Genomic DNA, 6,642 nt, shown 5'->3' with positions numbered 1-6,642 from the left:
TGTCATTATGTCAGATTGAGTTAGAGGTTCTTCATGGAAACTTGCATTCCAATAAAGACCCTTTATTTTAAAAAGTGAATTGTATGGAAAAAGAACACGGATACATTTCTCAAAATATCTCCTTTTGTGTTCTACAGAGGAAAGACTATCATACATGTTTGGAGCAACGCGAGAGAATTTTCATTTTTGGATGAACTGCAATCACTGTAAGATTTTTCACACCATGTGCTCATGATGGTTTGCATTTATGGTTATCTGTTAGTTTTGAATTGATTTCTGAATTCCTGATAGCACACATACATCCCAGAAACATTTTGATTAGCCTTTTTATTTTAGGCGATTTAGGAGATTTTTTTAAGCATTTAATCATCTGCAACATGTCTCTAAAATGTTTCCTGTCACATTAAATACTCATTTAGAAAACTTCAGTCTTAGTCTTTAAGATTTTAATAATTTAGAATGCATGTAAAACTTAAGATTCATTAGCAGATGCTTTTATCTAAAGCAACAGTTAAGGGAAACAACAAGTAATTCATCTCAAGGAGGCAACAACACGAGAATTGCTAGCAGTTCAAAGTTTTAAACATCATCTAGACTAGTGCAAGCTAGAACATGGAGGGATTTAAGAAATAGCAAAAGCCCAGGAGAAGAGTTTTTTGCAAAGAGTCATCAGGATACAGTTAAGTGCTCACTTAAGTGAACACAACAGATGCTTTCCAGATGAATGCTCTTTAACAGGCATCTTGGAGATTTACTATATGTGTGCTACCTGGGATTGCTCAAACTGTAATCCTTTCCCACTGGGAACCCAGTGAATAAAATGTAAGAAACTGTAATTATTACATAAAAAGTCTTATTTCCAACAGATTTAGTGTTATGTCATGCCACACACAAATAAAGACTTGTTTTCCTGATTAGCCTACCCTGCTCTCTGACATGCTTAGAGATTTACCGTAGTCCTTTTGCAGCACTACTAATGACTCATGTATGAACACGTAACGTGCACGGCACAGAATCATTGTGCATCCTACGCAGACCATCAGTGACACACTAAGGCTGAATATGCAGTATTTGTCCTTGCATGGCGACAACGAAGAGAGACACTGCCTGCTGTTGCCAAGAGCTCTGACGTACACTAATGACTGAATTATACACTATTGTACTGGGTGTCTCGCACAACAGCACTAGGGAGAAGTTTCAAACAACCAGGAAAAATAACTTCATGATGAAAGCGATTCACCCAAAAATGTACAGTAAAAAATGATTCATATAATTTACACGCTTATACAGAGGTGATACGGTGATATAGTGAACTGCTGATGGCCTGTTGTAAGTACACTATATACAGTACATATATATTTCAATAAAAACAGTAGTATCTACTATATATTTCTATTATTCTATTAAACCTGTCATTAAAATATATGTCTGTTATATGATTGCATTGTATTAGTACCTACAGTAAGGCAAGGCAAGTTTATTTATATAGCACATTTCATACACAATGGTAATTCAATGGTACTTGACCTTCATATAACATTTACCATGGAAATCTTAGTCACTGCCTAAATACTGCAGTTATTGTTTCTAAAATAATATATATATTTAACCCAGCCGCTGGGTAACTATGGGACAGAACACGTGCTGGGTTGTTTTGACCCAAGTGCTGGGTTTAACCATTTGAGCCAGAATGCTGGGTTGTTTATTTAACCCAACCAGTGGGTCAGGTTAACTGTGTTGCTGGGCTAACCATTACCTAAACATTGGGTTATTTGTTGTCTCATTGTCTTGCTACCTTTATATTTACCAATATTACGAATAATAATACATAACAATCACAAAGGAATGTAAAATTATTATTTTTCTACAATACAATTACACAACACAAAAAATGCAACTGTAAATATCAATTTAATAGTTTTCATATTTCTTTTTAAAACAATTTTTGAATGGGTGCTACTGTTACACATTACATCCAACCCTTACAGACACAAATAAAACAACGGTTTTTGTAGATCAGTTTCTTTAAAACATAAAACTTTGTAAACTAGGTACTGTAGATTCATATTCTTTGTCAGCATTGCAGCATCTATGAAAATGTATTATTGCCACATGAGAATCAATCCAAACATTGTGCCATTAAACCTAAGCCAAACAAAGAGACCTACAACAGACAATACATGTGACAAAAAATTTAAATGTTACAAGTGGCCAGAAAAAACTGTTGCCCTCAAATACTTCACACATGAAGACTCATGTCCATCAATATGATATACTGCATGCTGGAGAAATTCCCAGGAAGGTAGATGTTAGTGTAGCTAACATCAAGCACAAAAAAGGACTTGAAAAAGATAAACGGCCCCAAAGCAACAAGTCTGTTTCAATGGCATGGCCTGAAACAATGGTGAAAGTGTGGGATGCCGTTGTCTCGACACCAAACCACAAAATGTGCAGGAATGCATCACCATGTTGTCCTCACCTTTTTTACACAACACTTAGTCTTGCAACATAACTTACATTTTTACAAGTTGCAACATTTAAGTTGACTTAAATAAATAACTTTAAGTGTATTTTATGGAAATCAGCCAAACCATCAGGGTTTTCCTTTGAACTGGGTCTGGTAAAGGTTGCTCAAACAAAATATTTATTGTGTTGCTGATTTAGGTTTCTTTCTGCTTATTGGCACTTCTTGGTTGTCTACCTAAATTTCATCCAACCAACATGGCATAAATTATGGGGTATTTAAAGCCCCCCATATATACTGTATATATATACAGTACTGTGCAAAAGTTTTAGGCCACTAGTATTTTAGCCAGCTAAAAAAAAAAAAGCTTCCTGAAAAACTATGCACAAGTGTGCCTAGGACAAAAGCAAAAGGATGCTCACACCAAATGTTGATTTAATTTAGTTAATAGAAGTTAATTGATAAAGGAAATCTATTTATGACATTATTTTTGACAGCATCCTCATTTTACAGCATTTTTTCACAAGTGTCTAAAACTTTTAACAGTACTGTAGCTTTGCAGGTAGGTTTCTTGAAGTATCTTGGAGATGTTGCCACAGTTCTTTTGGATTTAGTCTGTCTCAGTTTCTTCACGTCATTCCAGACAGATTGGATGATGATCAGATCAGATCTCTATGTGGAGCACTGGCTGTTGTCATACATTCTTTGGATTATTACAATTAATGGCAAAGTGAATGTTTGGAAATGTAAACTGATATTTCCTACTGACACACTACAGCAAAAGATAGAAATAACTGACTTAAAACCATTTTTAACTGGTCAAAATACTAGTGGCCTAAAACTTTTGCACAGTACTGTGTATAGAGTAGAAAAGGTAAAAAAAAAACAGGTTGTATGTCAAATGAATGACTTCCAGGATTCTGTGGTTGTGGGTCTTTCCTCCATTCTTGAATATTGATTGGGGAAGCAGAGTGGGCAGGACTTTGGAAGAACTCTTCCTTTTAGCATCTAAACCATAAGAATAATACAGTGCAAACTGTGAAACTGATCTCACAATCAAAACGACACATTGAAACACTTTTCATGTGAAAATGTCTTCATTTCTTTAAATAGCTTGGATCGGATTGGATTTAAATAGATTGGATCAGAAACAAATGACACAGGCAGACCATGTGACAATGGCATGGCTGAAATGTGACTTAGTCAGCCTACATTAATGACTTCCTGAGACAAACATAATGTCATTTATTAGGAATGTGTAGATGTTAGTGACGTTCTGGCAGAGGTGCTGCTGACATCAGCTCTCAGCGATATCTCTGACTATCGTCAATACACTATACTATCGTCTATCTGCACAACCCCACTAAGAATTTAACCATTTCAAATTTCTGTAAACAAAACCATAAAATCAAAATGATTTCTTACCATGCCAAGTTTTTCTAGAAGCCCGGGGAACTCCTTCAAGATTTCTGGGATGCTTGTAGACCCATTGCTGTGAATCCACCATTTCTCGAATTTTTTTAGGAGGCAAAACAGATTCTGTAAAATAAGGATCAAAAACTAGGTTAAAAGCTAGCAAAACCATACAGTATGCCAGCCTGGAATTCCAGTGATCTGCCTATTATTCAAGATGGCCGCTACTGCCTGAGTGCTTACGAGTTTACCTCGGGTTTTCGTCTTCATTCTGTTTAAATGGGCCTTTAAATTTAATACTTTATTTGATTTATTATTATATTATTAGAGTTTAAAGTTTGGATTCTTCATCGTTGCTGCTTTCATCCCTGATCAGAGCACATTTCTGTTTAACCTTATATGCTGTCTACATCTCATAATGGACAAGGCTGAAGTTTCTCTTCAATCAATCTGGGATGCTATACAACAGATGAAATCTGATATGATTGTCCATTTCGACACAAAAATTGATAATTTACAAACTGGCCTGTGCACGATTCAAGGTTCCCTCTCTTCTCTCTCCGAGCAAGTTTCTGAACTTGAACAAAGGGTGAGCTCAAGTGAAGACAACGTGGAGGATTTGACAAAGCGTGTTTAAAATCTTGAAAAAGAAAATGCTTACCTCAGTGGAAAGAGGCTGAAAACAGAAGTCGTTTATCAAATCTTCGCTTTGTAAATATCCCGGAGAAGAGCGAAGGTAGAGACATGATTTATTTTCTGAATCAACTGATTGCACAATTGCTTGGTAATGAACACTTTCCTACAGCTCCAGTCATCGAAAGAGCGCACCGCTCTCCAATTTTTCTATCTGGACCAAAACTTAAACCGAGACCAATTGTGGCTAAGTTTCTGAATTTTCAGGATAAAGTCAGGATTCTTCGTTTGGCTCGGGAGAAAAATGAGCTTGTTTACAAGGGCACACAAGTTTACATCTTTCCGGATTACAGTGCAGCTCTTACAAAGAAATGGCGACAGTTTGACACTATTAAAAATACTCTTCGTGCGGCTGATGTCAAATGTTCTCTACTTTTTCCCGCAACTCTAAGAGTTATGGTGGATGGAAAGCCCAAACTGTTTCGTTGCCCCGAGGATGACGATCTATTTTTCCGTGACTATTTACCCTCTACTCCGTGACTGCGGGATTCTGTGGGATTGTGAGTAGGATCCTGAATTTTTTTTTTCTTTTTTTTTTTTGTGAATATTTACTTCTTACTTTACTACTGGAGGACTCTGAATAGGATCCTGATTTTTTTTAAATTTTTATTATATGTTGTGATCCCAGTGATGTTACTTCTGTTGTGTAACAGTTGTTATCTATTCTCTATTTGCATATATTATTGACCTGAATAATCATGGTCCTTTCTATGCTGTATATTATATTTTGTATCAGACTGAACCTGTAGTAGCCTTTTTTTTGGTCATCTATTTTTCTTTTTCCTTTCTTTTATTTTTAGAGTATTGATCATTCTATGTTTTTGTTTTCTTTTTATGTTTTTATTTGTGTATTTGATTGTGTTCTTTTGCAGCTCTTATCCTTATGTTACCCTAATCAATTCTACAACTTACTTTTAATTATTAATTTATTAATTAACTTAGTGTTTGAATTATTGATTTATTAAAAGGCTTAAAAATTGTCCATCTGAATATTAGAATTCTTCTCCCTAAAATTGTTCTTTTAAGAGCTTGGGTTTCTCTTTACAAACCTCATATTGTTACTATTTCTGAAACATGGTTACATGATCAAATTAGGGATGAGGATATTAAAATAGAAAATTTTGCTTTATTCAGAGTTGACAGGCCTTCTAGAGGTGGTGGTGTTGCTATATATGTTGCTGCTCATTTGAATTCTGTGTGTGTAACTCCGTTAATACCACCAGTCAATTTTGAGTGTTTATTTGTCAATATTTTTTTTCCATGATAACAAACAGTTAACTATAGGTTGCTTTTACAGACCACCATCTGCTCCTGTTGATTCTACTAAATGTATTTTGTCAACTGTTAATTCTTTAGGAAGGCACACTGAACTTATTACTTTGGGCGACTTTAATCATAACTGGTTGGATTGTGCTTCCTCTAATGATAAACATTTATTTAGTAGTATTAATCTTACTCAGTTAATCAATGAGCCTACTAGAGTTAGCCAAAATACATCATCTCTGTTGGACTGGATATTGGTCACTAATCTGGAAAGAATTATTAAGTCAGGTGTAATGTCTGATTGTTTAAGTGACCATTCTGCTATATTCTGTGTCTGGAAAATAAAAATTCCTCGCCTTCCTCCAAAATATATTACAATTAGGCAATATAAGAATATTAATTATGATTATTTCATTCATGACTTAGTGTCCATCAATTGGAATAGGCTTGAGTTGATTCCTTCAGTTGATGATGCTTGGAACTCTGAAGTCAATAATGTAATCGATAAGCATGCTCCTCTGAAAACAATAAGAGTTAAAGGCAGCCATCTTCCCTGGATTAACTCAGATCTGATTAATCTTTATAAACAAAGGGACAAGGCTTGGACTGTATATCGTAAAACCAAATTACCAGAGGACTGGGAATCACATAGACAGTTTAGGAATATTTGTAAAACTAAGACAAGGAATGCAAAATCGAATTACTATAATGATTGTTTTTCTCAAGATTTTCGTAACCCCAGACATTTTTGGAATCATTTAAATAATGTTTTAAATAAGAAAAATGAAACCTCTGCAAAAGAGTTAATA

Source organism: Onychostoma macrolepis, chromosome 02 (assembly GCF_012432095.1).
Source record: "Onychostoma macrolepis isolate SWU-2019 chromosome 02, ASM1243209v1, whole genome shotgun sequence".
NCBI classification, from domain to species: domain Eukaryota; kingdom Metazoa; phylum Chordata; class Actinopteri; order Cypriniformes; family Cyprinidae; genus Onychostoma; species Onychostoma macrolepis.
Note: the sequence above shows the minus strand (reverse complement) of the source record.